This window comes from Equus asinus, chromosome 21 (genome assembly GCF_041296235.1).
Source record: "Equus asinus isolate D_3611 breed Donkey chromosome 21, EquAss-T2T_v2, whole genome shotgun sequence".
In the NCBI taxonomy this organism is placed as follows: domain Eukaryota; kingdom Metazoa; phylum Chordata; class Mammalia; order Perissodactyla; family Equidae; genus Equus; species Equus asinus.
The window spans coordinates 32595560-32611961 of record NC_091810.1 but is presented as its reverse complement, the minus strand read 5'-3'; the positions used below and the strand labels follow the sequence as shown (position 1 = coordinate 32611961).

At 42.9% G+C, this 16402-nt stretch overlaps 1 protein-coding gene across 3 annotated transcripts in view; it reads right to left on the bottom strand.

Moving 5' to 3' along the window:
- Positions 1–16402, bottom strand: part of TAFA4 (TAFA chemokine like family member 4) — a 148290-nt gene that overhangs the window by 111970 nt on the left and 19918 nt on the right. The window contains exon 1 of one of the 3 annotated variants that reach the window (XM_070492570.1): positions 1743–1926. The exons of the other annotated variants lie outside the window; for them this stretch is intronic. The gene's annotated coding sequence lies outside the window, so the exon portion shown is untranslated. Of the gene's footprint in view, positions 1–1742; positions 1927–16402 lie in introns of those variants that run through there. 3 annotated transcript variants of the gene reach the window in all.

Here is a 16402-nt window from a genome sequence, read left to right as displayed (position 1 = left end):
GCTGGTGAAAACCAGTGACCCTGATTTGCTGCAGATTTATTAAAGGCTTATGTCATTCTCCAAATTAAGACCAAACATGCAAGAATTCTAAAGACCTTGAGCGCATAAGCAGCCATTCTCCAAACAGATGGAAAACAACCGCGCGCAGATGAGAACGCCTCTCAAACATTCCAGTGAAGACACAGCAGAGGCAGAAGGTAACGCAGGAAGTCTAAATTACTGCTCCTGATGTCTCCGAAGGAATTCCGCATCGAAACAAAACCCAAAAGAAATGGATTTTTGTCTGTGCATCCACTCAGACTCATTTCCTGACAAACTGCAATTCAGAAGGATTTCTTTGCAACAATACAACAAGGCAGAATCTGGCTTCATAACAAGACGAACAGTCCTCGTGCTGTTAAACAGCGGGGCCCTTTCCTGCCCGCCTGCTCGCAGGGGAGGCTTCGAAGCTCCATCTTGCATCACTTCCAGAGTGGGCACATTTCAATAATTAGCTATCTCCACACTCACCCTCAGTCCATCCTACCTCCCGGGGTGGGATCTACTGTAATGGCCTTGTGCCCTCGGTTCCCAGTCCGTTGGGTACAGGGCACATGTAGGAATAATCCTTCCAGCTAATGACATAAGAGGTGACACCCTTAAGAGCTCAGATGTTGTGGTAATCATTTTTCCACACTAATTTGTACTCAATCAAGACAGAAGATGATAGAAGTGAGAAATGTCTCATAAATTAGCAACTTGGGTTTGGGGAGTCAAAAAGGACTTTATGAGTGGAAAGGGGGTAAAAAGGTGGCCCCACCGAGTCATGTCTTGTCTGATAACCAACGGAAAATGCAAAATGGAAGTTGCCTACGTAAAATAATTCAGCATTTCTTCCGCCAGAAATTAGAAAAGATGTTCCCCTTTCCAGTCGCTTAAAAAACAGCTGCACTGAACCGTCTTCTGGAAATTTTCAAACGGCTTCTTCACAAAAGCGTGCAAAACCAAATGTAAACTCTCTCAACAAATTTATTTGGAAACAAGACAAGCATTAATGATCTTCTTACATTTAAGAGGGTGCTGATGAAAGTAAATGTATTTAATCGGTTATCAATGCTTACGTGAATGTATTTCAAGCACTGATATGTGGCTGATGCCTCCACGGAGCTATCATTTATAATTATCACACGATGCATGGAATTACTTCGTAATTTAGAGCATGTTCACCATCATATGTTAAAGTGGGCACGTTTTTCTGCCAAAATGTGGTATATACATGTCATAAATTGCTTTTTTATTGCTTGCTTAAAAACATCTATGAAGAATTTACTACTGAACCATTGTAAATGAGCCATTAAAGACAATAACTGTATCTATCAAATATTAAAGGATTTTATAAATAGCATTTTAATTCCCAGTGTTACCAATACCATCTCGTCTAAATTAAGCGGTAGAGAGTTCTTTACAAGAGCTCTTCTAGTCAGAGATGGTTTAAATAAATAGACGTGCTTTTCTAAGGTTCACACTCTGTCATTTTAAGAACTGAGAAATTCCTTAAAACCACACAAGATCCTTAATGGCGGTGACACAATCCTTTCTAATGGAAGTAAGGGTAAACAGGGCCTTTTCTCAATGAAGAAAAACTCTAGCCTTCCAGCGACCACGAAGAGTACAAGAGCAATCATCACTAGGTAACAAGAGTTCGTTGAGGGCCGGCATACAGAAAACAAACTGGCAAATTACACGAAATAAAACACACTCACCAAATTCGGGGACACCCAGCATGACTCCACAGCTCGTCATCCAAGTGAAACTGCCCAGGCCTCGGGCTGAACAAATGAGAGCGTTAATGGCAATTTAGCCATAAATCTCTCAAGGCCCAATTATCCTTACTGCAGAGGGTTTATTTCTTTTAATTAGACCAGTTTTTAATTGGAAATTTTCCCCTCATTTCTCATTTTTCAAGAAATCAAAACAGAGTGTCCAAGGATTTTACTAACATAATAAATAACCAACATAATATTTTGGAGGCCACCCACAAGTTGCCAAGCACTTGACCTTTTAGCGAGAAAGTTTTTATGTGATATGATCTAACTTCTACAGAAAGAAGATTCATAAAAATAAAGTAAGCTGTACAGAAATATCGACAACAGCATCTCTAGGACTTTAATCGTCACAATGAGGGGTGGGGGCGCCTGTTCACTTAAAACCAGAATGTAAACCTCTTGAGGGGAGGGACGGTATCTGATTTCCCTTCTACTCTAATCTCTAACATAACGCCCCTCACATCATGGGTATTAAACATGTTTTGAAAAATCAATGAATAAATCTAAGTCTCTAGTTTCACTTCCAAATGAACAGCCATTGAACCTCTATGTTCTCCAAATGCCTCACCTGTAAACTAAGATAATTCAACCAGACAACCACCAAGGAGCTTTCCAGCTGTAACAATGGCTCACAGAGCATTTTAGGAAAATTACAGTATGATTCAGCCATTGATAACATACAGCTCATGGACACGTAGACACAGTAAATTCAGCTGCAGCAGGATTACAGAGAAAGACAATGCCCATTCCTGACAATATTGGCCATTTTAATCCATTAGTGGGATAAACGTTTCTTAAAAGCTTAAGCTAAACCTTTATTAAATTTTCAACCTTAAAATCATCTTTTGTTTGACAACAGTGCCCTCTTGTGGCAAAAAAAAGGAAGTCCTTTCACAGGGCTAACAACTGATTTATATATTTTTATTATAATAAGTATATGTTTTAATTTTTTAATAAAGCCATGTTTATGAAAATAATATAAACTGTTTCTAAATAAAAATAAGATAGTATATAATTTAAATAACAATATCACACTAAATGGCATTACAAAAAAGTTAAATCAAAATATATTAATAGCTTCTAAATGCAATGGTAATTATTTATATGGAATATTACATATAAGAAACACAAAAGTTCAATGGGATTCAGTATTTGTTGAATGTTCCTGTTACTTCTATAACACAAGACCATGCTACAATCTATCTGAGCTCCCGGGCTATTTAAAGATGCCCCAAACACTCAGCTTGTATGTACTGAAAGCATACTGGGTACTGGCTCTGTATGGGACATACTGGGGGAAATGAAGAACAACACCAATTCCCATCCATCCAGGAGTGACAAACTAATTGGAAAAGATAAACATACATTGTCTTTTGGAATAATAAAAATAAAGACTTTAGGGGCCCGCCTGGTGGAGTAGTGGTTAAGTTCATGTGCTCAACTTCCATGGCCCAGGTTCATGGGTTCGAATCCCAGGCACAAATCTATACACCGCTCATCAAGCCATGCAGTGGTGGCATCCCACATACAAAACAGAGGAATAGTGACACAGACGTTATCTCAGCAACAATCTTCCTCAAGCAAAAAGAGGAAGACTGGCAACAGATGTTAGCTTAGGGCCAATCTTCCTCACCAAAAAAAATAAAAATAAAAATAAATAAAGACTTACTGTAGAAGAGTAAGCCCAACGAGGACCACTATAATCCAGGAAAACTTCCTGGAAGAGGCAATAACACAGAGCAGTAAAAGGATAAAGGAGTGTTTAGAGAAAGGAATAAAGGGGTGTTTGACAATTTTTAAATTTTTGTTTGTTTATTGTTGATGAGGGCGGAAGATCTGTATCGGTGGGTGGGTTTGTTTTGTTTTGTTCCAATTTGGCAGAGGAGGTGGAAGGGCCACTAAAGGAAACCACAGAACTCCTGAAGAAAGGAGGGTGGGAGAGGAGGTAGGTAAGGGGGCTGACGGCCTGTGGAAGTCATACAGAAGAGCTGAGCGTAATCTCCCAGGTTCTGGCTCCGTGTTCAGGGGGTCATCTCAGCACGATTCCTTCAACAAGCATTTTTTGATCAACTCTTCTGCACCAGGCCCTGTGCTGGGTGCTGGCACAGAGGATGGATAAAGTGCCGGGTGTCCCGAGGCTTAGACTCTAGCCGGGGAGACAGACAAACAGGTAAACAGGCATGAAGGAGATAACTGTGGATTGAGATAAGTATTACAGAGAAACCAGAAGTGGATGGTGTGACAGAGCCTGGCGGGGCCTGGAGGAAAAGAGGCTGCCTGGACTGCATGTTCAGGGAAGGGCTCTCTGAGGTGACTCTGACACGATGGTGAGCGACACAATGTGGACTTCCGGAAAGTGGATCCCAGGTAGAGAAACAGCTCAGGCCTGCAGGAGCCTACAGCCAAAATGAGGCTGGTGTGGTCAGGAGCAGGGAGGCAGTCCCAGGAGCTGGAGGGAAGAGAACAAGGCAAAGAGAGGGGAGGTGATGTCGGAGAGGTCCCAGGGGCGGATCACGACGGGAGCCTGCAGATCCTAGTGTGGAGCTGGGATTGTATTCCAAACGGGATGCAAGTTTCAAGCAAGAGAGAAATCGGCGATAGTTTAGGTTTTCAAAAGAGCCCTCCAGCTGCTGGGTGGAGAATGCACTCTAGGGGGCTGGAGTAGAAACTGAGAGACTACTGCAGGGGTCCAAGCAAGAGACGGTGATGGCTTGAAGCAGGTGACAGAAGAGCCAAAGCAAAATTGATGTTCCAAAGCTTAAAACAGTGCCTAGCATACAACAGGTTCTTAATAAACATCTGTAAATGATGAACATGGTGAATGAAACATTGTTAATGAATGAACATGCACTTAAGTGCGTGAGTGAGCAAATCCCATTTCTCAATCTCTCATTTGTCCCATCATTAATTCTCTTTAGGGCTGGTGTCTCTGTCTTTAAGGAATGTGTAACAAAATTACTAACTGCCTTATCTGTGCCCTCAAGAGAAGGAAAACTGGCAAAACATTTTACCAGCTGCTTGTTTGGCACAGACTAAGGTCTCAACCTAGAAGTACAAGAGAATGAATTTGCTCAGCCGTCTCAAGAGTAGAGCACTGATGAAGTCAGACCTCTTTAAGAAGACGTCTTCTCACATACGCCACTGGGTACCTCAGACACTCCATGTGGAGGCAAACTAATGCACTTACTTGCTAGGTTCAAGTCTCAGGTCTTGGTACCAAGAATATCTGTTTTATCTTACAGACATTGTACATCCTAAAATTGACTGTTTTTCACTCTACACTTTGGCTACTAGGAAGCTCAGAGTCAAATTTATAGTCCATCTTCAGTGAATAGGACCTTTCATCATGCATTTTACACACTAACCTTATACTTAGTTATCCTTATTTTCCCTTCATCTCTTATTTCACTGCCTATTTTTAAATATTCTCCCAAATCTGTTTTGATGGGGACAAATATAAACACATGAATACATAAACAAGACACCATACACTTTAACAGGTCCAAGGTTCAGCTTGTCCTAACTGTGTCTTCATCCACTCTCCTTTTGTCTACCCGTCCTACTTGCCAGAGCAAAACTCAAAATTTCCACCCTGACGTGGTTACCTCAGGATAAAGCATTATTTCCAAATAATAAAATGAAAATCTTAGCAAGACTATGCAACATAGGAACTAAGAGGCAAAGGATCGCATTGGGATTCATTGATGGATTTCCTGAGAGATTGCAAGGTGTGAGGGAATGGGGCAAAAGACCAGTAGGGTTTGGTTTAAGGTAAATAAGAATGTGATGAACAAGGTCTAGTGCATGCAGTACAGGGAAGCGAACGCAGTCAGGGGACCCGGAGGAGCACAAAGTGAAAAGGGGATGAGATGGGAAGGGACCCCAGGGACACACATTTTACAGCTTCAACAAAGATCCGTCCTGGCCAGCAATGATTCATCACCAATGCTTTCATCTGAAATTAAGATCATGTTATGTGTGACCCAAGAACACAGAAAAATGTTCACAGGCCCTGGAACACACTCAAACCATATGATTGCATCTTGTTTAAGTCAAAAAAAAGAAAATCACAGAACCTGATATTGAGATAATAATTTAAGGGATGGATATTCTGGGCCAAACACTGGACCATAATCTCATCTCATTTAAACCTTGGAACAACCTGATAAGGCAGTTTTGTTTTGTTTTGTTTAAAATCTCTATTTAACAGGGGAGAAAATAAGCAATTCCACTCCCCCAAGAGCACAAAACAAGTAAGTGGGGGACTCAGGATTCCAAACTAGGCTGGGAGATTCCACCCTCTGGGGGGAGAAGGATAAAGTAAAATAGAAAAAGTCTGGGGAAACCAGGGAGGGGGCTGGAGGTAGTAAGCGTCAGCCACGACTGAAGACTGGAGCACGCACAATACAGTAAGGCCAACTCAGAACGTCCCCCAGTTCACGGATGGAGTTGTCAAAAAAGATGGAGTCTTCCCAAAACTGGCCATAGTTGAGTAGGGAATCCATCATATAAATGCCAGCCACAAACCTACTTTTTCATATGCAAACATTATGAAATTTCCAGCAAATATTTCAATGAAAATTTACCATCCAAATCGAGATGAGCTCTAAGTGTAAAAGACACACTAGATCTTAAAGAAGTCTTACTACAAAAAAAGAACTACCTTGTTAATAATTTTTAATATTAATTTCATGTTGAAATGACAGTATTTTAGATATAGTGAGTTAAATAAAATATATTATGAAAGTTAAGAACAAAGTTCAGGCTTATGGGTATAACCAGAAAGTGTTATCTGCAGACAATAGACTCTGGATTATTTTTTTGTTCATCTGGAAAAACCTTCTGGCATTCACAGCAGTTGTCTTAAGCTCTTCCTATGGTTTGCCATCACTGACTCAGATAAAGGCCTGTGAGGCCACTCCTCTCATTCAGGATCTAAGAAACAGCTCATATTTATAATGTATTACAACTAGAACCTGAGTTGTAAGAAATTTCTATGTTGAGTCCACATTTTCACACAAGAATTCACTAATCACACTTCATTCGGGCATCAGGGAAACATTCTGGCAGCAAGTATGCCCACAGAGGAAATACGAGGTCAGGATCCCACAGTTCCAACACACAAGAGATGCACCACACGCTTTAGGAGACCTCTAAAGCAGAAAAACACAGGGGGCTAGGGAGAATGACCTCTCTTTCTAGTCATGAGTTTATGCCCTCAAGGTAATAAATGCACTATTCATCCCCTGAAGGAAGAAATGCATGTAAAAACTAAGATTATCATAATTTGCAGCATAACGTAAAAATTAATACATGAAATGCAGATTTATCTTTGTGACCTACAGGACCTTTAACCTTTAAATAAAATAATAAATTCACCTGAAAACCCATTAATTATATTCAATTCCAAAGTACCTTTGGTAACTGGGGCCAGAGGGAGTAGAATCAAGAAAATTCCAATATTATGCAGCTCTTTCTTCCAGTCCTTGACAGCCTTCCCGCCACAGGGCCTTTGCACACGCCATTCCCTTTGTTTAGAGCCAGACACATTCTTCTGCTCTTCTCCACCTAGTTAATTTCTACTCAATCTTCATATCTCAGGACAACCATCACCTCCTCAGGGAAGCACTCTCTCAATTACTAAGTATAATCTCTAAATTTTAGTCTTTTCCTCCTGATTCTTGAGAATTGCATTGTTACACGCACGCGGGTCTTTCCCTTAAGACTTGAAGCTCTGTGAGGGCAAAGGTCAGACGTCTTCTCTCAGCATGACATCTCACCTCTAGCCCTTAGCAAAGGACCTAGCACAGAGCCTGGCATGTAACACGCATTCAGCAAACATTGGTTCAAGCAATAACTGAATGTGGAAAACCTAGGCTTAACCAGGATGTCCAATTTCCTTTCCCTAACAAATCTGGGTTTTCAATCACGGTTTACACCTTGCGGCAAAATTTTTAACTGGAGACACTTTCTTAGATGTGGACCCAACTCACAGCTACTGCGCTCGCTGAGAACATCCCACCCCCGTCAAACCTCATAGGAGAGGCAGGGCAGCATGGCTTGCTGTGTGGTTCAACCACCCACGGCTAATTCGAGCCAAGCCAAGTGAAGTTTCCTCTGCCTGGAACTTAGAATTGAGACTAAGAGACACCTAGTCCTTGTGGAAAAAGCTGTTGAAGGAGGGAGATACAAATGTGGGAGTTGCGGGATGGCATCTTTCTCCCATCACACGCGGGGGGAGGAAAGAAGGCCGGTCTGCACAGAGATGAGATTGACTCAGATGTGCAAAGAGCAGAAACGAGACAGACGAATGTGATGTAGACCCTGAAAGTTGTTCTATTTTTAGCCTTTCCTTGGCCTGCCTTCATCCCTTCCCTTGGGTTCCATGAGAACTTCTATAACGTTCTTAAAAATAATAATTTTCATCTGTGTTTGGCCTAGCTCAAGTGACTTTTCACTTGAATCCGAACACAATGATCCCATTTCATAGATAGGGAAACTGAGCCCCCAGAAATTTCCTTCCCCAGGTTACAACGCTAATTGGGAGTACAGCTGAGCTTCACACCCAGGCTTCGGACACAAGAGCGACTCTGTCTGCACTGTCCAATTGGTGGCTCGTAGCCACAGGTGGACATTTAAATTTAAATTAACTTAAATGCAGTAAAATTTAAAACTGAGTTCATCAGTGGCACCAGCCGCATTTCAAGTGCTCAACAGCTCCATGTGGGGAATGGTGTTGTACTCAACAGCACAGCTATCTCCACCATCGCAGAAAGGTCTGTTGGACAGCGCTGGATCCCTGAAGGATCATTCTGCATTTGTAAAACCTCATTTGTAAAACCTAAAATGAACCGCAAAAGCTCACTTCAGCCGATACACTAAAATGCAGTGGAACACACCAGAACACCAGTCAGTGCTGAAATCCCAAAGTTTGGGTTCTCATCACTCCTGCTTCATAGCCTTTCCATGGGCAAATCATTGGCTCTCTCTGAATCGCAAGTTCTTCATCTCGGAAATGGGTTTTAAAATAGCTGCCTGGGTCACTGTGGAGTTCAAATGAGACACGGTACAGGGAAGGGCTCTGAAAACTGCACCTGTGTTAATGAGTTGTTATAATAAAAAGCAGCAGCAGCTCACGACCACTTCTAGCGCCCTTAGAAACGCCAGGTTCTGCGTTAAGAGTTTTCTATGCATTCAGTTATTTAACCCTCCCCACGCACTTTGAGATAGATGCTATCATTATCCCCATTTACAGAGGAAATTTGGACACAGGGAAGCAATATGACTTGCCCAAGGTCAGCTACCAAGTGGCAGAACTGGAAAATGAACCCAAGTTCCAGAGTCTGCCTTCCTAACCACTGGGAAACACTGCCTTTCCAAAATCTAAAAACAGGCATTCACCCCTCCCCTCTCTTTTACCCCACCACCATTTTTTTCAGCCAATACCTGTATTACTCACTTTACATATTCACACTGTAGTCATAATCTTGTCCCTGGGGCTTTCTCTTCCAAAATTTTTACCTTGCATGTATATTTTTGAATACAGGTACGAGAACCTTCCTGGGCATGAAAACACCAGATGTCCAAACAAAAAGCAGGCTTGTTCACTCTACAACACGACGCAAAGTAGAAACCAGCACACACATCCTGCTTGAGAAAACCAGACAAACCAAGTTAGTAAAATCACTTTCCAAAGTATCTTCAATCTAATAAGTAATTTCAGACATCGTTGCTTCTCCCAATCGATGGCCATTTCTATAATAGATGAAAGGAACCAAAAAAAAAAGCAGAGACAGGAATCCTGAGCGATAACATCCCTGTATCATCACTCTCGTCATTAACACTTATCTGACCTGTGACGCGGGCAGGCACAGTGCTGGGCAACACCTTCCATCAACCCACATCTGCTGAGCATCTCTCGTGAGGCAGATGTTGGAGTAAAGGGTCATCAGTCACCTAGCAAACAGCAGCTTCCGCCCGGGCCCTAAACCAATGGCCAATCCCTGAGAAGAGGGATTCTGAATCTGGGGGCCTTCAATGGAATTCAGGGGCCCATAAACTCGGATGGGGGAAAAAATAGCATCTTTATTCTCACTAACCTCTATTTGAAATTCATCATTTCTTTCCATTAGGCATGTCGGCAACAAACCACAGGGGTATTCAGCAATTCCTACAACTTGATCACAAATAGAAACCAGAGGTACTTTCGAGTCCTCTTACAGTTGTTGCAGATACCTCAAAATGTGTGTCCGTCACAGCCTCATAATTATATAGTTAATGGATTAGCCTGTAGATCGTGTTGTTTAATGCATTAATACAGAAGCCCAGGTTCTATATCACAGATGGCTTTAATGTTTTGATCACTACGTTTTGGTATAGTTGGCTTCCTTGGAAGTGCTATGAATTTTGTCTTACGTGTTTAAAACAGAGACACGATGTACTGGCTTCACCAAACCTCCAAAGGGACTCGTGGCACAGAAGAGCTTAAAGAATCTACACCCTAGGAGTTGGCAGAACCCTATCTTCCATGGGAATATCACAGCTGCCTTCCCCTCTTCCCTCCCTCCCACCCTACGTTAGCTGAACCTCTCACCCATCAATTCTGCCAGTCCTGGCAGGAAGTTTGAAAGGAAACGGAGAGATGACGCAATGACTTCTGTGTAAAGCATAAACCAGTCACAAAAGCACCAGGTAACAGTTGCAGAATGCTTTTTGGAAAGTTAAAAAAAACAACAACAACAATTTGCCCTGTATAGAAAGCTCCACCATTTCAAGTACTTTTTGCAACCACCATTTGTAATGTATTCCAACTTGCAAGAGTAGAAATGGCCTCATTATCCCCACAGAGGTCCTTCAGAAATTCTATTTCAAAGCAGGCACCTCTGAAAGGTAGCCCGCAATCTAAAAGCCAGCGCTATAAATACTCACAGCCTGCAAAAGCCACAGTGAGCTGGAGGCCATGACTGTGTCTTCAAGAAAGAAAGTGAGCGAGCTGGAGGCCAGCAGAAGGCTCAGCGAACAGCCCTAAGAAAAGGGAGACGAGGTTTCAAAGATCTTCAGGATAACTGGTGACCAAAGTCCAAGGGCAAAGAGACCCCTGTCATCCGGAAGGAGATAAAAAGTACACAAGCAGGCAAACATTAATGAAGAGGTTCATAAAAGTTTCCCAATTTATATTGCAAGTGTCTATGCAGGCTCTGACAAAGGGCAGGCAAGAACAAAGTGAAGTGATCAATGTGAATGGGGTCTTAGGGTGGGTTCTCCCCAAAGCACAGCCTGAGACAAAGATGTAAGACGACAGTGCATGACTGAGGTCGCTGATGTGAGCAGTGGCAGCTGGATTCCAGGGCTTCTCAAGAAGCACAGAAAATGGCTCCCAGAACCGTCCCCAAGAGGACAAGACGTGAAAGCACCTATCTACCAGTTTTCCATCAGGGACATTAACTCCCAGGTTCTTCTGGGCTGCCTTTGCTGTACACCCTTGCGTCGGAGAGGGCCCTGTGAGGAAGGCGGAAAGACGCTTGGGGAATGCTAGGACAGAACTCCTCCCAGCTGGTATCTCCTCTCAGATGCACCTCTGAACTTGCTCCGACAGTCCTTTGCCGCTGTGGGGGGCTGAGGGATATGACACGAGGTCCCAGAGGAATCTGCTACCCAGGGAAAATGTAGAATGCGAGCTTTTTCCTTCTAGAGTAGCTTCCTTTGCAGCATTGAGTTTTAAAATTCATTCACTCACCAAACATTTCTGAGCCCCAACTATGCACTAGGCACCACCTCAGGCACTGGGACACAGTGATGAACAGGACAGGCGAGGTCTCTGCCCTCATACACCCTGTATTCTAATAGCAGCCATTGGAAAAAATGAGTATTCTAGATGTTGATAAAAAGAGATGACAGGAGAAAGAGTGATGAGCAAAGGGGAGAGGGCAGAGAGGATAATTTAGCAAAGGTAGTCCCGAATTGCTTTGAGTTGGAGCCTGAATGATGCGAAGGAGCCAGCCGTGGGACATGTGGATGAGGAGCTTTTAATCAGGGAACAGCACGTCCAAAGGCCCTGAGGTGCACAGAAGCCAGCCAGAGCACTAGTCAGTGCAATCTCCCACAGGGTGGATGGAGGGGAGCATTTATCATAACAAAGTTCTCATTGGTCAGGGAGTGAGCATACCGTGGAAATTCGTTTTCAGATGGTGACGAGTTCTATACAATATAGATAATCCTCTCGACTTTCAACCAAACCAATGTATTTCTTTTCTTTCCTGTTCTTTTCTTTTCTCAGCACACTTTCATCCACAGATCCCTAAACTTGGAGTTTCACGGTGTTAACTGGGCTTGAACCAAAGCAAAGATCCCAAATTGCCTGTGGTCCCAGGGCATTTCGGAAAGGAAAAAACAAACCATAAGTAATTTCACATCTGAAGAAGAGAAGGTAAGGGACAAGTGGAAACAGGTAGACATGAGGTGAAATAATGTTCTGTATACACAGCAGGCCAGATAAGGAAGCAGGATGTGGACTGGTCACTCCTCAAAGGACAAGTGTCCTTCCTCAAGACGGCAAAGCCAGCTCTGCTCTCTGTTCCTTCCTCACGTCCTGCGCGATGATCCATTGATTGACGTAATGACAATCAGGTATGGATTTCATCTGTCCCTTCCTGGGCACTAGAAATGAAGATCTCGCCAGCTGACTGCCCTTTAATTTCAATTATTTGGGGCCTATTAGCCTTGCGAGGCTCCGTATGCAAATAATAATTGCTGCTATTCGAGAGCTTTTATTTAGCAATAACCATGTGCCAAATATGATGCTGAAAACTTGCTATATACAGTAACTCACTGGAGTCTCACAACAGCCTTCTGAGGGAGGGACCTCCTTAGAGGAAATTCAAACATAGCAAAGTTAACAATTTGGCCAAGGTCACAGAGCTGATAAGCGAGGAAGCTGGGATTTGAACCAGCAAGGGTCTGACTCCAGAGTCTGACTTCTCTTAAGCACCAGCTCTGGGGCTTTGTTAAATCCGTGTTAACCGCACAGCGGACTTTCCGTGGTGATGGAGTTTTGAAGGTGTTGAAAGCCCGCTGAAGAAGAGACCCTGTATCTTGTACAGAACTCCCTGCCATCTGAAAACCAGTTTCCACAGAATATTACACCCATCATGAAAGGGTCTCAAAAAACTGATTTTAACCGAGAGAGAAAAGAAGGCGAGGGAGAGAAGGTTTAGAGAAATTGATCCTCCACTAATACCCAAAGTAGTCAAAGAAATTAATGCTCATTGTCCGAACAGAAGGTGGAGGCAAAGATATGCACCAGCTGTCATTCTCAATATAATAGCTCTCTATCTAGCTGGCTCCTTTAAAGTCATCTGCTTTGGAGAATGCCTCGATCCTCAAATGAAAAATCTTCCAACTTCTGATACAAGTGTCAGGAAAGCAAAAGGCTGGAATGAGCTGAGCCCAGCAGAAAACGTGCAGAACTACAAAAGGGCTATTTTTGTTATGCTCAGGGCAAGGAGAACAACAAGAAGACGGAGGTCTCCGGCTTGGAGAGAGTGGTGTGATGTTAACGGGTGACAGCAAGTGGAATTACTCACCCACCAGTCTGCATCTGTGTTCTGTCAAGAGGGATGAGACGCTTTCCATAAAGGGTGAGAGGGAACTGAGGTCCCAAATAGGTGGTGCGGTTGTCAGAGTGCCTGCCCTCTCTAAATGAGTCCGAGGTCCTGGCCCCGATGAATTAAACCCCATGCTACTGGTGGCATGAGGTGTGAGGTGGCAAAAGCCTCATTGGCAAACTCTGAGAAATCCGAGAGAACAGGAGTTGTAGCAGCAAATGAAAAGGAATGAAAATAGAGGCTCCGCCAATCAGAAGTCACTAAGTATACGCCAATTTCACAAAAAATTCTTACAATGCCATTATCAACACTGGGGGGCAGGGAGCAGCAATGCCTACTTGGAATCAGCATGGATTCACTGAGAATAATGTACACCAGGCAATGCTCACTCCCTTTGTTCATACTCACTGAAGTTGACAATGAAGAGACTGTTATAGTCATAAAATCTGGAGTTCAGCAAGATAGTCTAAGTTTTTCATAAAATTTCAATGCAAAAATATAAGGAAATATAGGGTACACATAATGACAATAAGTAAGCTGAAGGACCCACTAAAAGTTTTCCTCTCAAAGTGCTGATTAATTACATCTATGTCAATTTAGAGGACAGTCTCTAGTGGTGTGCCACAGGGCTCTATCCAAGCCCCATCCTGTTCATATTATCAATAATTTGGATGCCACTGTTGCCAGCATTCCACTCAAATTTGGGATGACCTGAAGCTAGGAAGGAGAACAATGATTCTGAAATGTTGGAAGCAAAATTGAAAAAATGTCAATAAAGCAACCACTCCATGAAAGTGAACAAAATATAATTCTCTAGAGATAAATGCAAAATATTAAGCTTGGGTCTAAAAACATAAATGGACAAGTACAGGACAAAAGAAACACTGCTCTCCGGTAGCACACAGGAAGATGGCTTGTAAATATCTTAATTGACTTTGAATTTAAAGTAAGGAATACAATATGGCTGTTAAAATGTTACTTTGATCTTATGTTTCATTAATAAACGTATATTACTTAAAACAAGAGAAGGGATAGTTTGGTTATACTCTGAATTAGTTAGACCAAAATGGAAGATATTATATTATTCAGTTCAATTTAAGGATGATACAGACAAACCAGGTTTCACTCAGCATCCATGGCCAGGATGCTGGCCCAGCCCTGCCCCATAGCACTTCCTGCCATAATGAAATGTTCTCTATCTCCAGTGCAGTAGTCACTCCCACACATGGCTACTCAGCTCTTGACATGTGGCTAGTATGGCTGAAGAACTGAATTTCTAGTTTGATTTAATTCTAATCAATTTAAATGTATGTAGCTGCTTATGGCTCATGGCTACTGTATTGGGCTGCACAACTCTAGACAAAGCCATATGCCAAACGGTAACTGGGAAGATAGCAACCCTGCAAAAAAGACTCAGGGGGACAAAATGACAACAGTATTTAATGTCTGAAGTGCTGTCTAGTGGAAAATGGATTAGAAATATTCTTTGGAGCCCACTGGGCAGAACTAGGACTTAGAGAAATTACAGTAAGATAAAATTCATGGCCATGTAGAAATAAGTGCTTAATAATTATGACAATGTCAGTTCTAAAGGGCAGGACCCACAGCCACTGTACTCACCACCCAGCACCTAGCACAGCGCCTGGCACCAAGGAGGCCCCCAGGAAATACTTCTATTGCATAAGTAAATGAATGAATCAATCAACGAAATAGAAGGCCGTTCACTAGAATACAAGTGCCTCAAAAGACAACGAATTCCCCCACTCTGGCGGCGGGGGGGGGAGGTCCCACACGAGCCGGCTCACCCCTTGCCAGGGATACTGTGAAAGATTCAGGCATCCACCAAAAGGCTGCTGGACTAGATGGCCTTTAAGGTCCTTCCAGATCTGCAAAAGCTTTGTGTCTACCATCAGATGGGAATGGATTCAAATCCTGACACTCACTCTTCGTGTGACTATATTAGATATCTATTGCTGCAGAACAGATTGCTACGAACTTGGCAACTACAAACAGCACACAACTAATATTTCACAGCTTCTGTGGGCCAGGAACCTAGGCGTGGCTTAGCAGGGTGCCCTGCGCAGGATCTCATGAAGCTGCAATCAGGGTGTCAGCCAGGGCTGGGTTTTCATGTGGAGGCTCGACTGGGGAAGAATCCACTTCCCCTCTCTCACGGGTGTTGGCAACATTCAGTTCCTCATCCTTGTGGTTGCAGGACTGAGAGCTTCAGGGATTTTTGCTGGCTCTCAGGCAGAGCTGCTCTCAGCTCCTAGGGGTCACCTGCATCTCCTCACCACATGGGCTTTTCCAACATGCCCACTTACATCTCCAGGCCATCAAAGAGACTCTCTACAGCAAGCCTGCTAGCAAGCAGAGTTTACATAACGTAACACAATCACAGTCGTGACATCCCATCACCTTTGCTGTATTCTACTGGTTAAAAGCAAATCAGATCCCACCCACACTCAAGGGAAGTCAATTACACAAAGGTGTGAATGCTAGGAGGCAAGGATCGGGCAGGGCCACCCTAGTGTCCGTATGTGACGGTGACTTTACCACGTCACTCAGCACTCTCGAGCTTCTCCTCCATAAAAATGAGGCCACTAATAGCACAACGGAGTCATTATAGGCACATTTAATATACAGACTCACTTGAGAATGTAACCAGGGTCAGGTTTGTCTCCACAATAGCATTTAAATCTCACAACAACAAATCTAGTAGGATAGATTTAGGTGAAAGAGGCTTAAGATTAGACGAGAAGCAAGCCAACCCTTTAAGCCAGAGAAATACTTCAGAATTCTCAACCATCACCCATCTACAGAACTTTGATAGTTATAAGCAGAATTCATTCAACATTCATTTATTCAACAAATTTGAATGCCCAGACTTTTGCATGTAGACATTCCTTTTGTTCCTTCCTATGAACTAGCTCAGTGATTCTCAAACTTTAGGGATAAACACTCTTTTTGTTGTTGTTGTTGTTAAAGATTTTA